This window comes from Panulirus ornatus, chromosome 25, assembly GCF_036320965.1.
Source record: "Panulirus ornatus isolate Po-2019 chromosome 25, ASM3632096v1, whole genome shotgun sequence".
In the NCBI taxonomy this organism is placed as follows: domain Eukaryota; kingdom Metazoa; phylum Arthropoda; class Malacostraca; order Decapoda; family Palinuridae; genus Panulirus; species Panulirus ornatus.
In genome coordinates this window covers 5507579-5531905 of record NC_092248.1, presented here as the reverse complement: position 1 = coordinate 5531905, position 24327 = coordinate 5507579, and the positions used below count along the sequence as shown (strand labels likewise).

Here is a 24327-nt window from a genome sequence, read left to right as displayed (position 1 = left end):
CTACTTAAGGTGATCTAATTAGTCTTAATTAGCAGAAAATTAGCAAGGCGTGCAGGAATTACAGCTGGATCTCACTTTACAAGAGAGAGAGATTCATGAGAGGTTTTGGTCCTCACTGGCAGAGAGGTCTGTGGGGTGGGGGACAATACGTGCATGTGAACCCTAGGATGGACAGTGTCAGGATGATCTTCGTCTAGGCTGTGAGCCCCAGGATGGACAGTGTCAGGATGATCGTGGTCTAAGCTGTGAGAGTGGGTCGGTCTGTAAGTAGAGATGTCTACTGAATACCTGGTTTTCCTTCTCATACAATCTCGTTTAATGTTGAGAGAGGCAGTGCTTACTTATGAGTCCTTCCGACCAGACTTTGCTAAAAAAAAAAAAAAAAAAGGTGGTGCTTAGCGCGTAGCGCTCACCGCCGGAAAATGTAAGGTTTCGAAGAATTAGTCGAATGAGTTACGCGCGAGATGCAGAGAGTTCATATCTGTGGTCTGGATACCAACAGCTCACGGTGTGGGTGAGGCAGAGAGAGAAGAGAAGACAGACCCTTGGGTCAAAGGACTGAAACCTGACAGCCACTGGAGTGCTGGCGCAGTTGATAAACCTTCCCGAAAAAACCTAGGCGGCATAGAGAATAGATAGATAGATAGTTAGATAGATAGATAGAGAGGGAGAGAGAGAGGGAGAGAGAGAGAGAGAGAGAGAGAGAGAGAGAGAGAGAGAGAGAGAGAGAGAGAGAGAGAGAGAGAGAGAGAGAGAGAGAGAGTCCTCTTCAGTAACCTAATCAATATTTACGACACCAACTTGTTCGCGTCGCTGGGTACTCACGCGAACATAAAGTCACCAATTTCTCTTTTTATAGTTTGTATAAAGACTGCTATTGTTCCGAGGGGAAGTGGTGCTTGTGTTTAGTGGTGTGAATATCTGTTGTGTGTGTGTGCCTGTGTGTGTGTGTGTGTGTGTGTGTGTGTGTGTGTGCGCGTGTGTGTGTGAATTGTTTCTATTTGCGTGGGGTTTGTATGTGTGTATTTGTAAATATATGTATGTGCTTACTTCAGTGAGTAGCTACCGGTACTGATTTGCCACTAGCAGCGTGCTAGTGACAAAGGCCAGTTTTACGCTAGTACATCAAAGTCATTGGGAGATTCGATGGTGAAGCTAGTTCGACCAAGTTCGACAGAGTTCGACCAGCCCAAACATACCAGTCAAGTTGTGTGGACTTTATCAATCATCTCTAGTATGTTTACCCCTCTAGAAAGCACAGAGCGAAAGTACATCTCAGGGCTAGATGGAGCACCTAGCTACATCTAGTTATCTAGAAGGAGCTCAATCCTTGAGGAATATCGAGCAATATTGGAACAACTGCTCTTCCATTCTCTCAAGCTTGGGAGCCAAGACCCACAACAGGTCACCACGTATGGTAACCAGAGAACCTATGTGCCATGTATTCGCCCAGCTCCCCAGCAGGAGTTGGGTTTACCAGCGCTCGATACACGTTGCAGCTGGAGTACTTAGTCCTCCAGCTAAACCCTCCCCCCACCTCTGCGGAGGGAGGCTGGTACACCAGAGGTCAGTAGGTGTGGTAACTGGAGCACACGAGCCCCACGAGGAAGCCCCATCAGTGTCTGAGTTAGTCAGGGGTACGCTGTCTCGTTGCCTATGGCTGGGCGCCGCCGCTGTCCACGCTCCTTTACTGGCGACGTGGAGTGTGTGTGTGTGTGTGTGTGTGTGTGTGTGTGTGTGTGTAAAATAGATCAGTTGTTAAGGTACGAAAAGGAATGATGTATGGAGCCGTAGACGTGAAGAGAATTTTCAAATGGCTCCTATGAACGAACCTTCGATGTCTTTCAGACACATCATAGAATAAGTAGAAAATGTCTACCCTCGTCGTGTCTACACTCAATTTTTCTTTTAGAAATATGTAAAATCTATTGAAAAATTATGATTAAAGATACGTATCTAATGACACAGTTTGTTCAGGCCATCCCTGATCAATGCTGCTACTCAAAGTAGCGTATTTGGTACATCTGGAAATTGACTAAGATATGTCGAGAAGTGGAAGAAAATTGAGTCCCAACTTGTTGATTTCCCACGAACCAGAAAATTGAATAAGTTTGGGAATGTATGAAAGACTTCCTCACCTATGCACATATCTCTCGATACATTGCTTGGCATTTGAAACTTTTCTCCTTCAGTCTGGGGGGAGAGAGAGAGAGAGAGAGAGAGAGAGAGAGAGAGAGAGAGAGAGAGAGAGAGAGAGAGAGAGAGAGAGATGTGTGTGTGTGTGTGTGTGTGTATGTGTGTGTTGTGTGTGTGTGTGTGTGTGTGTGTGTGTGCGTGTGTGTGTGTGTGTGTGTGTGCTCAAACACCTCAGTATGCCATTATGTTATAAGCTGATAGTGCCATGACGATATGTTGTGCCATGTCTGTACGTCGCCACAGAGTTTACTGTACCATGAGATCATGAACTGAAGCGATTCGTCGAGTTATGTATTCATGACACCATGGAATAACTATATCCTGTAGTTATGACACAAAAAGACTTAATATATCATGGGTTTATGACACTAAAAGCATTACTATGTCCTGTGCCTATGACCCCAAAGGGGCTCAGTGTGTCGTAGGTTTATGACACAGGAGGGAATACTGTGTCATGTGCCTATGACATCAAGGGCTTTAGTGTCTCATGGACTAATGACACTGGGGGAAGGGGTTTTAGGGGGGTTTACTGTGTCGTCAACTCATTGCAAAACATGGTTGTAAATGGTGAACTCTTCCTCTCAATCAGTATTCATACCCCCTTACTGTCTTCTGGGGATTGAAATTGCTTATTTTCTTCCCCTTACTCTCTTCCCATTTTCTTCCCTCCATCACCATTACTCTAATATTCTCTCTCCTCCTCTTCGTTTTCTCTGCCATTAACACTTGTCTATCCTCTCTTCCCCATTCTTCTTTCAGGATCAAAATTTCTCATCTACCTATTCCTTCCATCATCATTATTGTCTCTCTCTCCCCCATCTCTCTCTCTCTCTCTCTCTCTCTCTCTCTCTCTCTCTCTCTCTCTCTCTCTCTCTCTCTCTCTCTCTCTCCATCACGCTGTGTTGCCTCCCTCTCGCTTGATGGTGGCCTCCCCAACCCTGATGTGTGTATGGTGAGGACCTGTTTGGTTTCTACCTGAAGCGCCCTCCTTATTACCCTCGAAATGGCGGCATAAGGGAGCTTGACTGCGTTATTGGACGACGCATAGGCGTTGTTGGCAACGAAGGGAGGGTATTCGACGTTGCTGGTAGCGATGGAAGGGCTGTGTGTGTGTGTGTGTGTGTGTGTGTGTGTGTGTGTGTGTGTGTGTGTGTGTGTAGTTGGTAAAGATGAAAAATGGTCCTCTGGCCTTGCTGGGAGTGGTGGAAGTGTATGTTACGGTTCTGGCAACGCTAGAAGGGCGTATTTTGTTAGTAATAATGGAAAGATTTTCTGTCTTATTGGTGAAACAGGGAGGTGTTCTGTTCGTTGTGGGTACTGGAGGGGTCCCATTGGCTTATTAGCGACGAAAGATGACAAGGAATCCGATCGTCTTTTCAAAAAACAAGGGTGGAATTCGATCCCAAGTACAACCCGATCGACTTTGCAAAGTAGGATGCTGGGATTTGAGTCCATATACTATAATGTCATCTACATGCATCACTATCTCTTAGCTTTTAACAAAAGAAAAGGGGGAAAACAGATACGCAAATAGACTTCTGTACAAACTAAATGTTTATAGATTTTGTCGAAGAGAAAATCCAGCAATTAGCAATAATTATAGACATTATTCCTCAACCACAGATATAATCGCATTTCTCAATCGCAACAAATACCACAAAAATGCCACAATTATATATCGAAGAAGGATATGAATTCAGCTTATATCACACTCTTGACCTGAGTGAGTTCACGACTTCGTTAGGGGAAATACTTACATCCCCTGATTAACTTAGGGTCACTGTACGTATTCACGAAGGGATTCGAACGTGAGGTTTAATCTAAGTTCATCCTACACTTGTACATTTGAATACTTCTGCTCATATTACATTTTCATTATATATATAAACGAAAGGGGGTTATATGACTTACAATATACTCTTTAGCACTGAAGGAAAGAGTGATCAAGTAACACTCAAGACCGAGTATGTGGTAAATGAGGAAGTTAAAAGATCATTAACAAGACAAGACTGAAAAGAGGAGGCACAATCGTGGCAAGTACACAGACCAAATATTCTGGCTTATGTGATCTTTTCAGCAGCCTACAAGACACGGGCAATACCCAAGTACACCGCTCCCTTGCTCCAGTCCATGGATCAAGGAAGAAACACCATATTCATGGACTTTAATCGAAGAAGAACTTTTCGCTTGCTGTTCGAAGCAACTGGGGTGAGGGTAAACTTAAAATATAAGAGTTTGGTGCTCAATCATTATCTTAACTGCTCTTGACGACATTGTAAGTTCATGGGAAGGAATGAGAAAGGGGACAATAACTGGCGCAGTAGATTTGACCAAAGCGTACCCAAAATGGCGCGGGAGACATGACCAAAATGTATGCAAAATGTAAGAGGTTTTGTTTCATTTGCAAGTGACTATACGCAACCCATTCAGGAATATTGTGTAAGCTTGGTCCATGACGTTGGCTTCGAGTGGCTGTTGGGGTGGCAGAATGACAAGGGTGTAATGAGCTACTAAATGAAGAATTAAAGTTGTCACAATAGAGCCACCTGCTGCAGGAGAAGAGAAGAGAAGGAGGAGGAGGAGCAGCAGCAAGAGGAGCAGGAGGAGGAGAGTGTACAAGTTCTTATATACCTCCCTGCGTCAGGTAACTTCAGGCCCAATTGTCTCACTTCTTCAGTAGCGCTGAGAACGCCCCTCGAAATCAAAACAATGTCTCTGTGGCCCGTGACTGCGACCTGAGAATGTCGAAACTGATGGTAGGTGCGATTACCTGCGACGAGAGCTGTACATTGAGAAGGAAGACATCATGGAACTCAGAAGTCGACAATAGATTTCTAGTTCCGACCAGGAGCTTCTCGGTTCGTGATGGTGATGGTGATGGTGATGGTGATGGTGATGATGATGATGATCCACAAGAGGAGGTAGATTCTCCCGCTGCTTGTCGTTCATCCTCTCAGTAACACCTTCACCCCCTAGTATGTCGCCCACACACACACACACACACACAGACACACACACACACACACACACACACCCACATATATACATAAATATTTCCATAGTTCACCGTGAAAGGTCGAGGTAGCCGCTCTACCAAGCATATTCGACCCAATCCCGACATCCCAGTAGGTCGAGTCTGGTTCTTTCTTTCAGCACATATCCGACCCTATGATGCTCTACCAGTAGATCGAGTCATCTCTGCCTGTGAAGACATTCGACCCTGTGCTGGCTCCCCCAACACAAAATGAGAATTATCATTAAACTTTCTAGTCTTGAGGAAACACGGGGTCTAGTCCCCGACGAGTCTGGTAATCTAAAGACATAAAGTTGGCTCACTGGCGAGTTTTATAATGCCCGAACGCGAATTCGAATCCCGCCTCAGTTTTCTGGACCCGGAATGAAAATTTGAGCTTCCGCGGTGTCGCATTGTGGGGACACACATTCGAATCCCTGTCTCCCTTTTTTTTTCTATTTTATTCTCTATTTTCTCAGTTGGGGGGAACCTCGAACTCGGTCCCCACTCACGTTTCGTGGTTGGGGGACACAAGTCTCGCTCTCGCCTCACTTTTCGTGGCGTGTGGGAACCACAGATACCTGAGTTCTGCAACACAGGGACGAATATATATATATTTTTTTGTGGTGTGAATTTCGTGAAAACAAACGAATGATTCGTGGTGGGGAGTGAAAGTGGTATATCTCTACGAAATGCTATTTCTCAAAAGGTAACATCGATATACGATGCTGGTGATTCATCTATTGACGGTAACAGATGGGTCTAATTGAGCCTTATCATTTCATTGTATACGTTAGGGCAGATCAGCTGGTCAACAGCTGGTGGAACATGGACCGCAAGTGTTACCTCGTGAGTGTGATCCAGATGGTAGATGGTAGGTAGAGACAGTCCGGTCGTTGATAAAGAAGAATATGAATACATATCTGTGTGAAGATATGATGGATGATAACATTTTGTACATATTCCCATACGCGAAAGATGGTGACAAACGTAAGTGGTCTTGCTATAGACTGGAGACTCAGCGGAGTCTCTGTAGCTGGAAATGGGATCCAGTACTACAAACTGGAATCTCAGAGGGGATCTAAGTGCCTGGACGGAGGATCCAAAAATATAAACTGAAATCTAAGAGGTGTCTCATTGCTTGGAAGTGGGATCCAATACCACAAACTGAAATCTCAGATGTGTCCCATTGCCTGGCACTGGGATCCAGTAGCGCAAAATGTGTACGCAGTGCCTGGAAGCAACACAGATTGGAGTCTCTACTGTTTCGGTCTAGAAACGTTAGTGTTCAAGCAACAGTAAGAGATCCTTTTCCTGGATAATCTCACAGGCGAATTTTCAGACTATACAAGATCCTCAAGAAATAACATAATTGAGTTACAATGGTATCTGAACAGTCATTCCAAATTCCCCTTTCTTCTTGTGTGCTTCATAACAGCAAAGTAATTTGAAATGGAAAGTCATAAAAACATATCAACTGAAGGTAAATTCAGTATGGAAATCAAAGAAGTTAGATTCAAAGACGATCCCCCCAAAAAAACAAATTTAAAGACACACAGTGAGATCCTAACTTAAAATAAGGTACTGCAGAAAGTCCTGCTGAGCCACAAGATGGGATAGACAGTACTTACCCCATTAGTAGGTATTTGAATCACTACTTAGAAAAATAAGCAATTTCTAAGGTTCTTATTCCCTTTAGAAAAAAAAATGTTTCCAGGCTCACTTAACCCTTTCATCCACAGTTGTGAGACAGGACAATAGCCACAAGACTTTACATTTGAGATATCAAGAGACTTGTTCAGGTTTACCTACAAAGGTGTTAAGAGGGTTCCAAGAGGGTCCCAGAAGAGCCTTAGAAGGTTTCCATAATGATTTCAGATTTTCAAAAGGGTTCCAGGAAAGTCCTAAAAACAAGTTCTAGGAGATCCAGGGTTCAAGGAAGATCTCAGGCGGTGTCCAGGGAAAGCTTCATGGGTATTTCAGGAAGATCCCCGAAGGGTTCCACGAGTGTTCCAGGAAGTTCCCAGAAGGGTTCCAGAAGGATTTCAAAAGATTCTCAAGCAGGTTCCAGGAAAATCTCAGAAGGGTTCCAGGCCCTGAGAGGATTCCAGATTTATTCCAGAAGGGTTCCAGTAGGGTACCAAAAGGGTTCCAGTAGGGTACCTGGAACGTCTGAGAAGGTTTGAAGAGTGTTCCAGGTACCAGAGGAGAGCTTCGTGCAGCATAAAACATGACCATGGTTGAGTCTATGGAATGGGGTCCTCATACTCAAACTGTGGCTCCAAATCTCAACTTCTGTCTTTGGTTGCCAGCATTACCACCCATAGAACAATTTCTCTTTACCTTTTCAATAAATCATAGAAATCGAAAGGGGTTGAATTACCATCATACATTGTAACATAGTTTCTCTTGATTCTCATACGATAATATGGTTGTTCTTGCGATTCAAGAAGAAAGAAAGAAAATGTTCTAAATACCTTTGGCCAGCCTAGACATTCTTCACTGGCGAGGTCAATCCCTACAAGGATCACAGCACGAAGTCAAAACGGGTCAAAGATCACCTCCAGAAGAAGAAAAAAATAAAAAACGATTGAAATTCGCAATGTTCTTCCATACTTCCCTTCTGTTTTCTTTCAAGTCTATAGGGTGCGATTATTTTCCTCTCGTGTGTCTGTATTTGACTACTGGGGCGACGTCAAGGCTGTTGCTGGAGTGGCCAGCTGAGTGACAATATTCATGATGTAAGAATAAGAGGAGGAGGAGGAGGAGAAGGAGGAGGAGGAGGAAGAAGAAGAGCACTTAGCTCCCTCACGCTCCTCCGCCACTTGCGGCTTCGGATACTAATTAGTAGTGTTGATTCTCTATAGCAATAAGAGACAAGGGTTTCAAGCCATATGTCAACACAAAAGTCTGATACCTACATAGCCAGGCACCTACATACAACCAGACTCACATACTCCATCTGCCTATACAACTCTTTTTCTTCATCCTTTCCGAATATATGAACTTAACGAAGAGGCTAAGGGAAGAAGATACAGTTTTTTTAAGTACTTTATACACACGTAACCTATGATATCATGATGGTGATATATCTGGAGGATGATAGCGAGAGATATCGCTTGGACAACAGCCCGCCACACGACCTTTCTCCGATGTCGTTTTTTCCCTGATTCTTAGTGAGTGAACAAACTACAGAACACCCGTAGTTCTCCGTCGTTAAATCCTGTAACTTCAGCGTAAGTGCTTCAGAAAGAAAGATTAAAAGGACTCAATTCTCGTTCAGTTTTTTCTTGAACTCAAAATCTCCTTTGAGGAAAATGGCATCTGGACGTTTTTGGGGAGTCGACTTTAAAATGCCTTTTGTTCTGGAAATTCAGATGCACAGTAGACCAGTTACGGAGTTCCAGTTACTTTCCAGAAGAATTGTTGGTAGATTATATCACCTGCTGGAACTACCATGTGTGAAACGACTGAACAACAAGAATGGGCATCACTAAACACCACAGAATGCGACCAAGAAAATAATTTCCATAAGACATAGTTTATCGTCGACAAGATCCTTCAGGTAACGAGAAGAACTGGCGTACTGGAAGCCTAAGGAGAACTAACAAGTAAATTGGTAGTTATGGTCCAGGTGACCTGATACTAACCTGAAAGTGTTCTTTGTGTGGGCGAAGAATCGACGGTCGACCATACCCAGCAAGTTCTGTTCCAGATTATTTTTTTTGTTCCTTCCAGTTCCCTGGAGTTCTCTTCCAGGTGTTCCAGGAATAGTTCACCAAGCGTTCCTCTCACTTTTGCTCTCGTGGTTCGTCCAGAACTTGAGCACTTCACCGCCAAGCAAATGCTCGTGAAAGCGCTTATCTTCACCTCCGGCAGGAGTCGTGCACGAGAACTTCACCTCCAGTAAGGGGTCGTACACGAGAACTTCACCTCCGGCAGCAGGGGACGTACATGAGAACTTCACCTCCGGCAGCAGGGGACGTACACGGGAACTTCACCTCCTGTAGGGGACGTACACGAGAACTTCAACTCCTGTAGGGGACGTACACGGGAACTTCACCTCCGGCAGCAGGGGACGTACACGGGAACTTCACCTCCGGCAGCAGGGGACGTACACGAGAACCTCACCTCCGGCAGCAGGGGACGTACACGAGAACTTCACCTCCGGCAGCAGGAGTCGTGCACGAGAACGGCACGTAAACGTCTGGTGACCTCGACAGCTCTACACAGGCACGGCCTCTGCATGTTTCATCCTTATTTCTCCGGCAATAGGGAGCGAGAGGGAGCATTTACAGCTGTCGTAAACATAGCGCTAATAATGTAAACGTCTCACCCTGTGTGGCCAGCCCTCTAGTCCCAGCAGGAGGCGGAAGAGGGGGCCTTATATGCAACATTCCCCACTAGTGTGTGGGCCAAAAGGAGGGGAAGGTTAAAAGGAGGAGGAGGAAGAGGAGGAAGAGGAGGTGGAGGCACGATCGCGGAGGGGGAAGGGAGGGAGAGCCTCTCACGTCAACCCTCGCCAAGGACCACGACCTCCGTCAGGATAACCTGAAGGGTTCGGACGCGACTCGAGCACACCCAAACCTCACGTACGGGCGTCCGGAGGCGTATGCGGGCGGGCGGGCAGGTGTGAAGGCTGGGGAAGCCACAGACCAACTCCGGCTCAGCGCGCGGCACCACCTCCCTCCCGAGCCCTAGTTCCCCCCCGCCAGCCCCCCCAAGCAACCCTCCCCCTCCACCTCCACACACACTCCTCCCCCCAACCACCTCCTCCACACTCATGACACCACCCACCCTCTCTCTCTCTCACTCTCTCCCACACTCTCCCACACTCTCCCTCACTCCGCTTTCTCATTTTACCACTCCATGCGCGTCCTCCACACCTATGGCAACGGTATTAGATAGCTAATGGTGCCACATAGCTACTAATTTTGCATAGCCATGTGTGGCACAAAGCTGTTGATGTCACATAGCCATAGGTGCCACATAGCTGTTGATGCCACATAGCCATGGGTGCCACAAAGCTGTTGATGCCACATAGCCATAGGTGCCACATAGCTGTTGATGTCACATAGCCATAGGTGCCACATAGCTGTTGATGCCACATAGCCATAGGTACCACAAAGCTGTTGATGTCATATAGCCATAGGTGCCACATAGCTGTTGATGCCACATAGCCATAGGTACCACAAAGCTGTTGATGTCATATAGCCATAGGTGCCACATAGCTGTTGATGCCACATAGCCATAGGTGCCACATAGATACTGGCACCACATGACTATCGGTGTCACATACTTAGGGTACCAAACTAGGGTTGTCATGTAGCCATTGGTGCCACATAGACACGGGTGTCAAATAAGGATGGTATAAAGCCATGGGTGTCACATAGCCAGATGATGAGGCGTTTAGTCACGCTTTTGACCGATGTTTCGCTGATTGGATATGGAAGATGTACTAAACCACGCCAACTACAGAGGTCAAAGAACAAAAACAGGAGATCTGAAAACAGAATAATACGCTCTGGATCCTCAATGGTGATTTCTTTTCCATATTTATTACCCAAGGCCGTCAGCAGATGCTCGCTATAACATCTGTATTACCCTGAGGCCTTGGAAAAGGGTATTATTATATAGTAAGAGGGTATTAGCATGTAGCAGTAGGGTATTAGCATGTAGTAACAGGGCATTAGTATGGACATACATATGTGGGGTATAAGGATGCAGAGTAGTGGCGAGTGTCTGTGTGTGTGTGTGTGTGTGTGTGTGTGTGTGTGTGTGTGTGTGTGTGTGTGTGTGCCCGACAGAGAAGAGTGGATGGAGGAGTGTAGGACATATCATGGACGAAGTGTTGTTAGGAACCTACAGCAGGAAGGACGAAGAACACTTAAAGCACAAATTCCTACAGTCTCTTGAGATGCTGAAGTTGTGGGCAACACTGCATCACATTGCCACTTCGGTCCAGCGTATTCATGGAGAGTCAAATACACGTTCTCGTTTGAGGTTCCTCTCGTAAAATCTTATTTTCACTGCCTCACTGATGAGGACGTTCGAGACTGGGACCATGGCAAGGGACAGATGTCTGTCTTCCAAGGTATGAACTGCATCGAAGAAGTGAGGATTATGTCTTCCTCTTGGAACCTTCTTTAAGAAGAGGAGCCTCAGCTTAGGGTGGCCCAGATCCAGCGATGATTTGGTAAGGTTTGAGGTTCAGAGAGGGTAGGTTGCGTATATGGAAGTGAAGCATGGTTCGACAACCCCCATATTCAAACCTAAGTTTCGAATGGTTGGAATGACTAGGTTCACCAAAGTGTGAGGGAAATCCAGGGTGATATGTAGAGTAAAGCCAGTAGTCCGAGATTATGATAAATCGAGAGAGAGAGAGAGAGAGAGAGAGAGAGAGAGAGAGAGAGAGAGAGAGAGAGAGAGAGAGAGAGAGAGAGAGAGAGAGAGAGAGAGAAGAGAAGAGAGAGAGAGAGATCAGGAAATGGAGTAACAAATACATACCAGTATGAATGAAAAACCCATTCACACTGCCAGCATAGGGAAAAAAATCATGACAAATAGAAAACAAAAGACTGTACTGATGCTCTAATGCAGAGACTCTGATACAAGGCCAAGAGGATCGGATCTACGCTAGATGGCCAGGAGCAGAGTTTCAGAAATCAAACTTGTCACCGACCGACGTGTATCAAGAATATTTGAGATCGGATTCCAGTCTTCCTTGGGTCACCATGGTTACCCTGCCCACACTGACAACCCATGACAGTTATCAGAATATATATATATATATAATACTATCATCATTATCATTATAATTATACTTGTCGCTGTCTCCCCCGTTAGCGAGGTAGCGCAAGGAAACAGACGAAAGAATGGCCCAACCCACCCACATACACATACACTTCCACACACGCACATATACATACCTATGCATTTCAACGTATACATGTATATACATATACAAACATATACATACATAAACATGTACATAATTCATACTTGCTGTCTTTATTCATATATATACCGTCACAATCACTCTCGAAACCGACGCGAACAAGATGATAAATAAACATTCCTGTATTTCATTTTGGATACGAAGAAAATTGGCAAAGGTAAGAGTTCTAAAGTTAAAGATATACTTGGCAGTATCAATACCAGATTCAAGTCTTAGGCGATAGATAATACTTATCATTATCTTACCCTGACAGATCCTGATAACGACTGGCTCCACATCGCGAATAAATAGCACAGATTCTGTTCCACATCGCCAATAAATAGCTCAGAAACTGTTCCACATTGCCAATAAATAGCTCAGAAACTGTTCCACATCGCCAATAAATAGCTCAGAAACTGTTCCACGTCGCGAGTAAATAGCCCAGAAACTGTTCCACGTCGCGAATAAAGGACACAGATACTGCTCCACATCGCGAAAGAATAACTCAAAAACTTTTCTACGACGCGAATCAATAGCACAGAAACTGTTCCACATCGCCAATATAAAAAAAAAAACTCAAAAAATCGCTCCTCATCGCGAATTATTTTCTCACATGAATCAACCCAAATGCACGTATTCAAACCATGCAGTCAGTCGTCCTTACTAACAAGTAGTGACACCGTTCCCTCGTCTACAAGCGGTCGTCTACAAGCCAACCTGAAAACCTCGGACAAGACGGGGAGTTACAGCTGAAAAAGATGAAGGGAACCTTGTGAGGTCGAGTTCCGACCAATTATCTTGTTTGGAGTCTAACCTGGAGAATAGAAATGTTGGAAACGTTTCTTCCTGATGTCAACACTGACCTCGAGAGAGAGAGAGAGAGAGAGAGAGAGAGAGAGAGAGAGAGAGAGAGAGAGAGAGAGAGAGAGAGAGAGAGAGAGAGAACTTGTAGTAAAACCCACAAACATTTTTTTTGTTCGTTCATAAACTTTGGATAAATGAACTTGATTTAAATGATGGTGTGTTTTGGCTTATGATGTAGAGAGACATTTGGTCGAGGACAAATGTCTAGGACTCTTGCAGACATTAAGGAGTAAACGTTTGGTCAGAGGAAACGTTTAGAGGATAGACAAACGTTTAGTCAAGGGTAGTGTTCAGAGCAAATGCAAATGTTTGGACAGGAGGAACGTGGACGACAAACGCAAACGTTGGGGACACGGGAAATGTTCATAAGAGAGAGACGTTAATGACAAAGAGAAACGTTTGACCAGGGGAAACGTTTGTAAAAAGGAGACAAACGTTTAGCCAGGGGAAAAACATTTCAAGGTTCAAACGATGAACGGCTCGTGGAATGACAATAAACCAGAGGACATTTCTCTCCCTTCACCTTCACAGACGGTGAAAGTATAAGGAAAGTGAACTATGCGTCCTTGTCTCGCCGTTAGGCGGCGTTGGTCAAGGGATTCAGGTACTTTTTAGCCTCGTAGAGGACAAGCGAAGGGGATTGTAACTCTTTGTACAAGGCATTCTATGAGACTCCGCCACCAACACCATAGCACTAGATTGTAAAATACATTTACCTTGAATTACCAATGCGAACGACTATTCGCTCTCTGAAACATGACGTAGTATAGGTCCTAATACGACCACTAGACTCTGGTTATACGAAGTTGAGAAAAGTAACTCTTAGAAACCATATACTAGAAACCAGCTACTAGAAACCAGCTCTCTCTCTCTCTCTCTCTCTCTCTCTCTCTCTCTCTCTCTCTCTCTCTCTCTCTCTCTCTCTCTCTCTCTCTCTCCTCTTGCCAGGTCATTCTGTATAAACATTCGAATCCGTGCGATTAATTAATTTTTTTTCTCTCTTTCTCTCTTTTTCCCCAGTTCAGCGTAGTGCTATTAACTTCTATGGCGATCATAATGCCAGAATTACAATTGAGGACCGGGTCAGCCGTGGTGTTTTATGTCAGCATTTACTGTATTTAATCAACTATTGTGGAATTCAGTCTTCGTTATGTTTTCGGGCAGAGGAAGAGTTGCATTACACGCGTTTTGTCTTTTTTTTTCCCCTGAACTTTTCTCTATAGCATTTGGGAGTAATGGTGATTCGTTTATTTCCGTGTCTCGTTCCGACCACAGGGTTTTTTATTACCTTGGGGTTATGCGGACGTGGTCTTTTGACCCGACCCTTTCACTTTAAGGTCCGAGGACAGATTACCATACACTAAGGGGTGTACCTCTGTCTCCAAGAAGGGTCGTACTATAATCGTATTTAAGGGTCGTGTCCCGTTGTGCTCGAGAGATCAAAGTTCCCTTAGGGACTTTGACGCTGGCGTTCAGATGTGTTCAGTCGAGATACAGGGTCTCTGAAGTGGACGCCTTACCCTTAAGAATAACAGATAAGGCCAATGTGGCTTTTGAGAGGCCAAAAAGAGAGACGGAGACCCACCCACACACACACACACACACACACACACACAGACCCACCCACTCCATCCTCAGCCAATATAACGTGAGGATCTATGATGCTACAAGCGACCTAAATGCCTAACTGGTGCTAATGAACGAATTGAGACCCATTAGGACCCCAGTCTCCTGGCCTCATCCTAGCAGAAACTAGGGAGTCAGTATTGCTCCATCCTCGAGGAAATGGTACAGCCTGCCTTCGCCTAAGACAGGGAACAAATGGAGCCTTGCCTCGTCTTGAGAGGAGACAAGAGGAAACCTTGCTTCATCGGAAGGGGGAAAGTAAGTAGACTTGCTTCACCCCCAGAGAAAAAGAACCTTACTTCACCCTAGAAGAAACTAGAAGAGCCTTGCCTCGTCCTTGAGAGGAGACAAGAGGAAACCTTGCTTCATCGGAGGAGGGAAACTAGATAGACTTGCTTCACCCCCAGAGGAAAAGAAGAGCCTTACTTCACCCCAGACGAAACTAGAAGAGCCTTGCCTCAGCCCTAGAGGAGAATAGGAGAGTACCGCTTGACTGTAGAGGAACTAGGGGAAGCTAGGAGATCATTGCCTCACGCTAGGGTGAAGCTAGAAAAGCATTGTCTCACCCTAGGGTGAAACTAGAAAAGCATTGTCTCACCCTAGGGTGAAACTAGAAAAGCATTGTCTCACCCTAGGGTGAAACTAGAAAAGCATTGTCTCACCCTAGGGTGAAACTAGAAAGCATTGTCTCACCCTAGGGTGAAACTAGAAAGCATTTTTTTTCCTTGGGTGTAACTAGAAAGCATTGTATCTCCTTGGGTGAAGCTAGAGAGCTTTTCTTCACCCTAGAGGATTCTGAGACGCCTTTACTTCACCTTACCTGAGGCTAGAGAAACCTTAACTTCCCTTCGATCACGCTAGAAGAGACTTGGCTCACTCTAGAATAACCAAGATCCCTACTTCACCCTAGATGAAATTAGGAGGGACTTCCCTCACCCTAGAGGCCATTGGGAAAGGCCTTGCCCTACCCTAGAGGGAGTTAGAAGGAGGCCATTCCTCATCCTAGAGGAAACGTAGAGGCATCTTGCTCTAGATGAAACTAGATTTGAAAAGCCTCTGCATCACCAGGAGGGAATCAGCCCTATCCTAACAGCACTAGACAGCATTCTTAATTGTCTGGACTCGAGCCAAGAGGGTTTGGAGGCGATGGGAGGGGATTCAGAAGGGATGAGAGAGGTTCGACTAGTGTGGGAGGGAAGGGGATGGGGAGAGATGCGCCGTGAGCCGATGACGCTCCTTAATTAGGGTCATATCTTGGAGGCGTCTTAATTACCCTAATTTGAGTCCCAGTATTAGATCTTCTATATTTGTGATTTATTTCAGTCTAGTCTTCATCGCGAACGGTTGGATGACTCTGAAGTGCGCCTGAACACCCTTTTTTTTTGGGGGGGGGGGAGGAGTGTGTATATGAACGAAGTGGTGGTGTATAGCCAATATCATTTACCCCTGACAACCAACCACTTTGGTTACGACCAATTTCATCGTCCCAGCTGACCTTGCTGGAATGATCAATGTGTTGTGACTTCCGCTTAACTCTGGAAAAGTTTTTTTCCTTGTTTTTCAGGAAATCATTATTCCTGAAATTTGAAGGGAGGGGAAGGGGGATGGGGGAAGGGGAGAGGGGACTAATTTTCCAAAGACCACGTCCTTTTCATTTCATCTTGTTAAAAAGGTTTTTTTTTTTTTTCCCTCGAAGAAATTCTTTGGCAAAGAATCAACGTAGATTGTTTCTATGATATTTTGGTTTATATGAAAGTAGGGATTTTTGTTAATTAGAGACTTTTTTTGTCAATAGGGACTTTGATTTGATTATACATTCACACAGAGGGACAGGCGTATTGATACACACACACACACACACACACACACACACGCACACACACACACACACACACACACACACACACACATCCATAAACATACATATATATGTTTACAGAATCTGCGCCCTCAACAAAACACAAAATTGAGAAAATTAATACCCACCGGAACTGATGGTACAAGCATATATCAGCTTTTTTCCCAACTCTGTCTTGGACGAATCATACACCCATCCGAAACCACAGTTCCCAGACATGTACGAGTCACTCTTTCTAGCAATAGTTCCCGGACATCACCCATCTTTACAACACTATATATATTAAAAAAAAAAACCCATTCAACATATCTCAAGACCCTTCGTGCCCACGATGAGAGAGAGAGAGAGAGAGAGAGAGAGAGAGAGAGAGAGAGAGAGAGAGAGAGAGAGAGAGAGAGAGAGAGAGAGAGAGAGAGGAGTTGGAAAGGGAAGCTTGTTTGAAAGACTTTTGGGAGAGGGGGAAAAAAAAGTTTGGGAGGAACCTTTGTTGATGGACTTTGACGAGGGTTTTGGAGACGAGAGATAGACAGACTTAGAGATAAAGAGACCTACGACGGAATGGACAGCGATAGACAGGGCCCCCCGACATGACGGACAGAGATAGACATGGCCCCCCGACATGACGGACAGAGATAAACAGGGCCCCCGACATGACGGACAGAGATAGACAGGGCCCCCCGACATGACGGACAGAGATAGACAGGGCCCCCGACATGACGGACAGAGATAGACAGGGCCCCCCGACATGACGGACAGAGATAGACAGGGCCCCCGACATGACGGACAGAGATAGACATGGCCCCCCCGACATGACGGACAGAGATAAACAGGGCCCCCGACATGACGGACAGCGATAAACAGGGCCCCCCCGACATGACGGACAGAGATAGACAGGGCCCCCGACATGACGGACAGAGATAGACAGGGCCCCCGACATGACGGACAGAGATAAACAGGGCCCCCGACATGACGGACAGCGATAAACAGGGCCCCCGACATGACGGACAGAGATAAACATGGCCCCCCACATGACGGACAGAGATAGACATGGCCCCCCCGACATGACGGACAGAGATAGACAGGGCCCCCGACATGACGGACAGCGATAAACAGGGCCCCCCGACATGACGGACAGCGATAAACAGGGCCCCCGACATGACGGACAGAGATAAACATGGCCCCCCACATGACGGACAGAGATAAACAGGGCCCCCGACATAACGGACAGAGATAGACAGGGCCCCCGACATGACGGACAGGGATAGATAGGCCCCGTCCGGACGTAGAGAGATAGACAGACCCCTACCGGGGTAGGAAGGGATAGACAGATCTCTCTCTGGGACTGACAGGGATTGATATGCCTCACCTGAATGGACAGATATGAGTCAAAAGTCGGTCTACAAAAATGAGCAAAGTGAGATCAGCTGCCCCAGAAAGTGAGCTTAGTGAAATAGTGAGACGAGGGCCTCAGTGGCTTGTGAGACAAGCTTAATTTTTCCCTGAGATAGAGTTTTCTTCCGAGGCTGATGAGATAAGCTTGACTCACTCGTGAGATTAGCTTACTAGCACCTGAGTTGAGCTCAACTATCTGGTGAGATAAGGTCTGTACTGGCTCACGAGACCAACGAACCTTCCTTTTAGCTCTGTCGAGCTACAGTGATCCTAATTCCTCAGATGAGTTCGACTTAGCCTGAGACCAGTATAACTTACTATTGAGATCGGGAATCATTATAATCGCAAAGCGAACCACGTCAACTCAGATGCCTGGATGAGCATTATGATACGTAAGGATGAGCTGAATCAGCTCATCAGCTGAGCAAAATTGACTGATGAGTTTAGAGTCAATATCCCAATTCATATGTAAGAATTCAGATCCTTAAGTATAATTTAATTTCTTTTTCTCTCTCCTCTCCAATCTTTTCCATCTCAATTTTCATGCGGACTCTTACTTCATCTCTCTCTCTCTCTCTCTCTCTCTCTCTCTCTCTCTCATACTCCTCACTTTTCTTCAAATACTCTCTTTTCCCTGTCTATCTTCTGACTCTATTCTCTCCCTTCTCTTACTCTCACCGTCAGCTCTCACATACTTCCATACCTGAGTTCTCTCTCTCTCTCTCTCTCTCTCTCTCTCTCTCTCTCTCTCTCTCTCTCTCTCTCTCTCTCTCTCTCTTTCCCTCTCTCACTGTATGCCAAGCACGAATCAGAGGCCCTCCTTAACAGACCACACTTAACCCGAACTCACTTCCTGATTCTGATCGTCGAAGTAGAGAAAAAACCTCTAGTATCAAGGCCATCTCTCTCTATCCCAGGGACCCAAGCAATGGCTCTCATTGCTAGCCAAGTTCAACTGGCTATCAGATGACTCCGATCAAACAGCATTGGAAAGTGGTGATTCACCTTCAAGAGCCGTGATCAGACATTATCCTCTGGCATGAAAGAGACCAATAGGATTACGAGGAGCAAGACGCGAGCCAGCCAACCAGCAAGCACACACACACACACACACACACACACACACACACACACACACACACACACTTGTAATCACAGGCCACACAAGCATGCGGAAACACGCACTTGTAAGGCTAATACCCTCCCGTTTCCCCCCACACCCCACGTGAAAAGGGGAGTGGGGTCGTGCTTGCAAGCGCTCCCTGCTTGCTTCGCCAGCCCCAGCCGCTGCCACATCAAAACCAACGTACATGGCATCCCACATTCCGTAACGATAACATTTGCATCAACTGTCGATAATGTTTACATGAGGAGGCACGACGTCCACACAATGTTTATATCGAGGTACGATAATGTTTACATGAGGGGGGGGGGGTGTACGACATCCATTAGACGTAAGGTTTATATCAAGTTACGATAGTGTTTACATGGAGAAATACGACACCCACGTAATGTTTAAATGGCATACGATATAAACTTATATCTATAAACTATAATGTTCGTAAAGACTCGTTGTTTACATTTTCACTGAAAACGTATTTACGGCTGTTCTCTTGTTATTTACTAACAACAGTACTTACAACAATATGGTACTGTAAGTATTACAACAGTTGTAAACTTGCATAAACATGGGTAACTTCGTTTCCTTGAGAAGCTGTGAAAACTGACCCCTCAGGAGTTACTTCATTCACTTAAGGAATTACTTATATCTAAGGCTACTTCAGTCACTTAGAACTCACACATGCTTAAGCACCATGATTCTTACACAGAGAAAATGATAATGCAAGAAAAGGGCGTACAAGCGTACGATAACAACCCTCCACATTAGATCACCCATTCTCTATCAATACCTTTCAAAATTCCCCCATTCCCTTCCCACAAGAAACTAAATTCCCCCCATCCTTCAGCTATTCGTCAATTCCCATACATAGTCCTCAAGTTCCAATTCTTCATCCCTTAAATCCCAAAGTCTGCCTACGAAAGAATACCTTAAACTCCTAACATTCCTTTCCACCACTTATATCCTTAAATCTCAGCTCCTTACCCTAACCTCCTGCCAGCCATCTCCCTCATTTCCCCGGAAGAACCACTGAGGAGTGATACGATGTTTCCTATGATCCTAGAAGTAAAAAGAAAAAAGAGAGAGAGAGAGAGAGAAAAAAAACTCGTGTGTTTTGAACGGAGAAATAAATTACTAATCTTTGCCAAAAGATTTGTTCTGTAAGCTGGCAACTTATGTGTGGATGATGGTGAAAATTTATTCAATTTGAGTTTTGTTCAGACGACAATGAATGAGAGCAGATGCTCCAGAGGTTTTAGAGAGAGAGAGAGAGAGAGAGAGAGAGAGAGAGAGAGAGAGAGAGAGAGCCAAGGGTAGCAGGGGAGAGAAAGAGATAAGGAATGCGCGTGTGGAGAGAGAGAGAGAGGGAGAGAGAGAGAGAGAGAGAGAGAGAGAGAGAGAGAGAGAGAGAGAGAGAGAGAGAGAGAGAGAGAGAGAGAGAGAGAGAGAGAGAGAGAGAGAGAGAGAGAGAGAGAGAGAGAGAGAGAGAGAAAGAGAGAGAGAGAGAGAGGACGGACATACAAGAAAGGGAAAGATTCTGGTGTTGATCTGCATCATAGCACAGTCAGCTAATTCTACCCGAAGATAAGGTCACTCCCCCTCTCTATCTTATGGCCTCCGGAACCTCAGGTCATCTACTGACCCTTCGATCGACCCCTCACAAGGAGCTGGCACCTGAGGGCAGCGAATCACAGTGTCTGAAAATCATTCGTCACCAGAGATTGGTCAGGAGACGTCTGATCCTGGAGATGATTGGCTTGCTGGGAGCAGGGACTTGGTGATGATTGGGCTTATAACAATCCTACTCCAGTCGTGATTGGGTTACAGCCATACTAAAACCTATTCTAAAATCTACGAGAAAAATCTTGTATTTTAAGATTTTGCTTTGAGGTAGAGACACAACAGCGTTAAGCCTTTAGCGATGCTGTGATCTCAGGACATAGTAAGCAAACCGGAGCAACTAAATGTGAGCATACGACACAACACAAGCCACCAGTGTTGTGAGGTGATGACACACTAAATCGTGTGAACACGGCGCATTTACCCCTGCCGTGAGAAAACATGGCATAGAAATCACGTACTATTATTACATATAACAGGAATTGATAACTGGGCTGTTACGAAGGTACCACGGAAGTACTTGCGTAGTTCAGTTTGTGTTGTACTGATGCCCTGAGGTTATCCTACGGGAAACAGTAGCAGTGTTTCTCCTCTCTCTCTCTCTCTCTCTCTCTCTCTCTCTCTCTCTCTCTCTCTCTCTCTCTCTCTCTCTCTCTCTCTCTCCACACACGCGGATCCCTTATCTCTTCCTCTCCCTTGCTACCCTTGGCTTTCTTTCCCTGACCCTCACTCTGTGCTCTCTCTCTCTCTCTCTCTCTCTCTCTCTCTCTCTCTCTCTCTCTCTCTCTCTCTCTCTCTCCCAAAATGTTTATCTCTACACATACAAGCCCATGAATATTCATAACGAGAAGCCCTTTATCATTTATCGTGTATGAATATTCACCAACCACGAAACCGCGACCCAAAAAAAAAAAGTGAAAATGCAAATTATACTGAAAACACTCTTCGTCGCTAATTACATCCGGCTGGCATTTTAATTGGGGGGGCCAAATACGAATTAAACGTCAGGATGACCTCGGGATGGTTCATCATCATTAACCTCAAATCAGCAGCAGTGGTTAGGTCATTTAGCAGCGGCTAGGTCATTGACAGAAGCCAATCTGATAGCACACACTGTCGTCAGCGGCCGGTGAGCCAATGTTGCTTGCTTCAAGGGGCGCTGGGGTCTACCCTGGTGGTAGACCCAGAGACCAGCTTGGTGACCAAAGACCAGCTTGTTGACCAAAGACCAGCTTGGTGGAGGAGGAGGTTAAGGGCTGTTGGTGACGGGGGAGGAAGGGAGAGACATAAGTGTGAGGGTATCACTGATGGAGGAAGGAGTGCTAGTGAAGAGGAGGATGATGAGGGGAAAAGAATGATGTAGATGGAAGAGAGGAGATGGAGTGGAGGAGTAAAGAAGAGGGAGTATGTGGGTGACCTCCCTCTTGGGGATGGGTTAGACCTAGGATGAGGAAGGTGGGGGTAGAGACTGTAGATAGGGAGGGGTCAAAGGTCATACTCGTGTTATGATTACGTACCATGAACTGCTCAAGGACCACGTACAGAGAGTGATAGTTTAAGTGGTCCTTAAACGACCCTAAACATCTGAAGGTGTTAAAGACGACCTCAAATGGCCTCTGGTAGTTGATAGGCCTGACACCCAAACAACCAAACGACTCAAACCACTTGGGCCGCTGCCGTCCAGCTGGTGATATGTCTGTCTCATTCCCTTACTCAAACACCTCTTGTTCTCATGACAAACAAAAGCCCATGGGAGCAACAGGAACAAAAGGGGACTTCTTGACAGCGTCAATAACAAAAGTCCTTCTTGACAGCAACAGTAAAACTCGTCCTCCTTGTCTGGACGAGCGGCAAAAAAAAATAGTCGTTCAAGTCAGCATTAGTAACAAAAGACCACGTGACGACTCCGATAACAAAATGACTGGACAACAATAAACAACAACACCACGCCTCTTACAACAACACCACGCCTCTTACAACAACACCACGCCTCTTACAGCAACACCACGCCTCTTACAACAACACCACGCCTCTTACAACAACACCACGCCTCTTACAACAGCACCACGCCTCTTACAACAGGACCACGCCTCTTACAACAACACCACGCCTCTTACAACAACACCACGCCTCTTACAACAACACCACGCCTCTTACAACAGCACCACACCTCTTACAACAACACCACGCCTCTTACAACAGGACCACGCCTCTTACAACAACACCACGCCTCTTACAACAACACCACGCCTCTTACAACAACACCACGCCTCTTACGCAACATTCCTTGAGTGTGATAAGCGAATTACTATTGGCAATTTTGAAGTAAAATCCTCTTTAACTATAACAAGGATCTTCCTACGTAACACATTTGAGCATCAACAAAAATTATTTTGACAGCTTTCCTGATGAGACATAATCCATTTGCGGAAATCCACACCTCTCTTAATAACAAATAACAAAACTCATTAGGGAAATCCACAATAAAAGTCGTTTCCTACATACAGTCTAGAAATTAATTATAGCTCTTAAGAGAAGGATAAATAGGCGTCAATCATGACATGATTACAGGCAAGTTTTAGTCAAGACGCCAATATCATAAGCTAATACAGAGAATATTGATGGATATTCGAAAACATAGTCCCCCAGTCTTTCATAAGATATACATCAAATAATTTAGTAATGCATTTAAACTGTAAATGGATGATTTATTGGTAAATTGATAGTCTAATCTAAACATTGATAAGACTACTGATACATAAAACATCAGTGAAAAACTCGACTGACAAGAAGGGGATCTTCACATCTCATCAGATTTCCTTAGGATCCCCTCAAACCCTCCGTCCGCTATGTACTAAAGAAAACGTAATCCTACCCAACCACCAAAGCCATGATATTACTTTTCCCTGAACGTCCTTGGGACAAGCCCGTTATCCTCCCCTGAGACAGACAGATAGACAGACATGCAAACAGACAGTTAGACAGAAGACGGACAGTCAGAGTCAAATAAACAGGACAGCCGGAGTGACAGCAAGAAAACCTGGTATTCCGGCGAAGTGGGTTGAGAGAAAAAGAAAAAAAAAACGGGAAAAAAAAATGGAAAGTATTTACTTGGACACTTATTAATTCCACCCAAAAAAAAAAGATGAGAGAGAGAGAGAGAGAGAGAGAGAGAGAGAGAGAGAGAGAGAGAGAGAGAGAGAGGTGAACAGGTGTTCAACAAATGACTTATGGGAAGAAAAAAAAAAGAAAATCCCTCGTAATGAAATACAGAGATAATGAGCAAGTCCCGGGACTCTCTCTCTCTCTCTCTCTCTCTCTCTCTCTCTCTCTCTCTCTCTCTCTCTCTCTCTCTCTCTCTCTCTCTCTCCTTTCTTTTTTGGGGGGACGTTCATTGTAAAGAGAAGCTTGGAGGGGGAAAGGGGGTGAAAGGGAAGGGGCTTGTGGCCACCATAGCCCCGTGTGAGAAGCGGAATTCCACTGTCGTGAACACAACTTAATGGAATTTGAAGTTCCTCTCCCCTCTCCCTCGCTAAGCGTGGTGGTAAAAATATCGATATATATATATATATATATATATATATATATATATATATATATATATATATATATATATATATATTCTGGTCACTAATTAGTGTGGGAAGTTGCCGTGGCAACGCATAATCAGATGGAAGGGGGAAGGGGGGTGATTCAACACA

The 24327-nt window shown here is 45.2% G+C and overlaps 1 protein-coding gene across 4 annotated transcripts in view; it reads right to left on the bottom strand.

Annotated features, from left to right (window-relative positions):
• The window catches only part of LOC139757200 (innexin unc-9-like), a 164298-nt gene that overhangs the window by 104103 nt on the left and 35868 nt on the right, over positions 1–24327 (bottom strand). For 2 of the 4 annotated variants that reach the window (XM_071677352.1, XM_071677354.1), the window contains exon 1: positions 8860–9866. The exons of 1 other annotated variant lie outside the window; for it this stretch is intronic. The gene's annotated coding sequence lies outside the window, so the exon portion shown is untranslated. Of the gene's footprint in view, positions 1–8859; positions 9867–24327 lie in introns of those variants that run through there. One more of the 4 variants, XM_071677353.1, reaches the window with a different exon arrangement.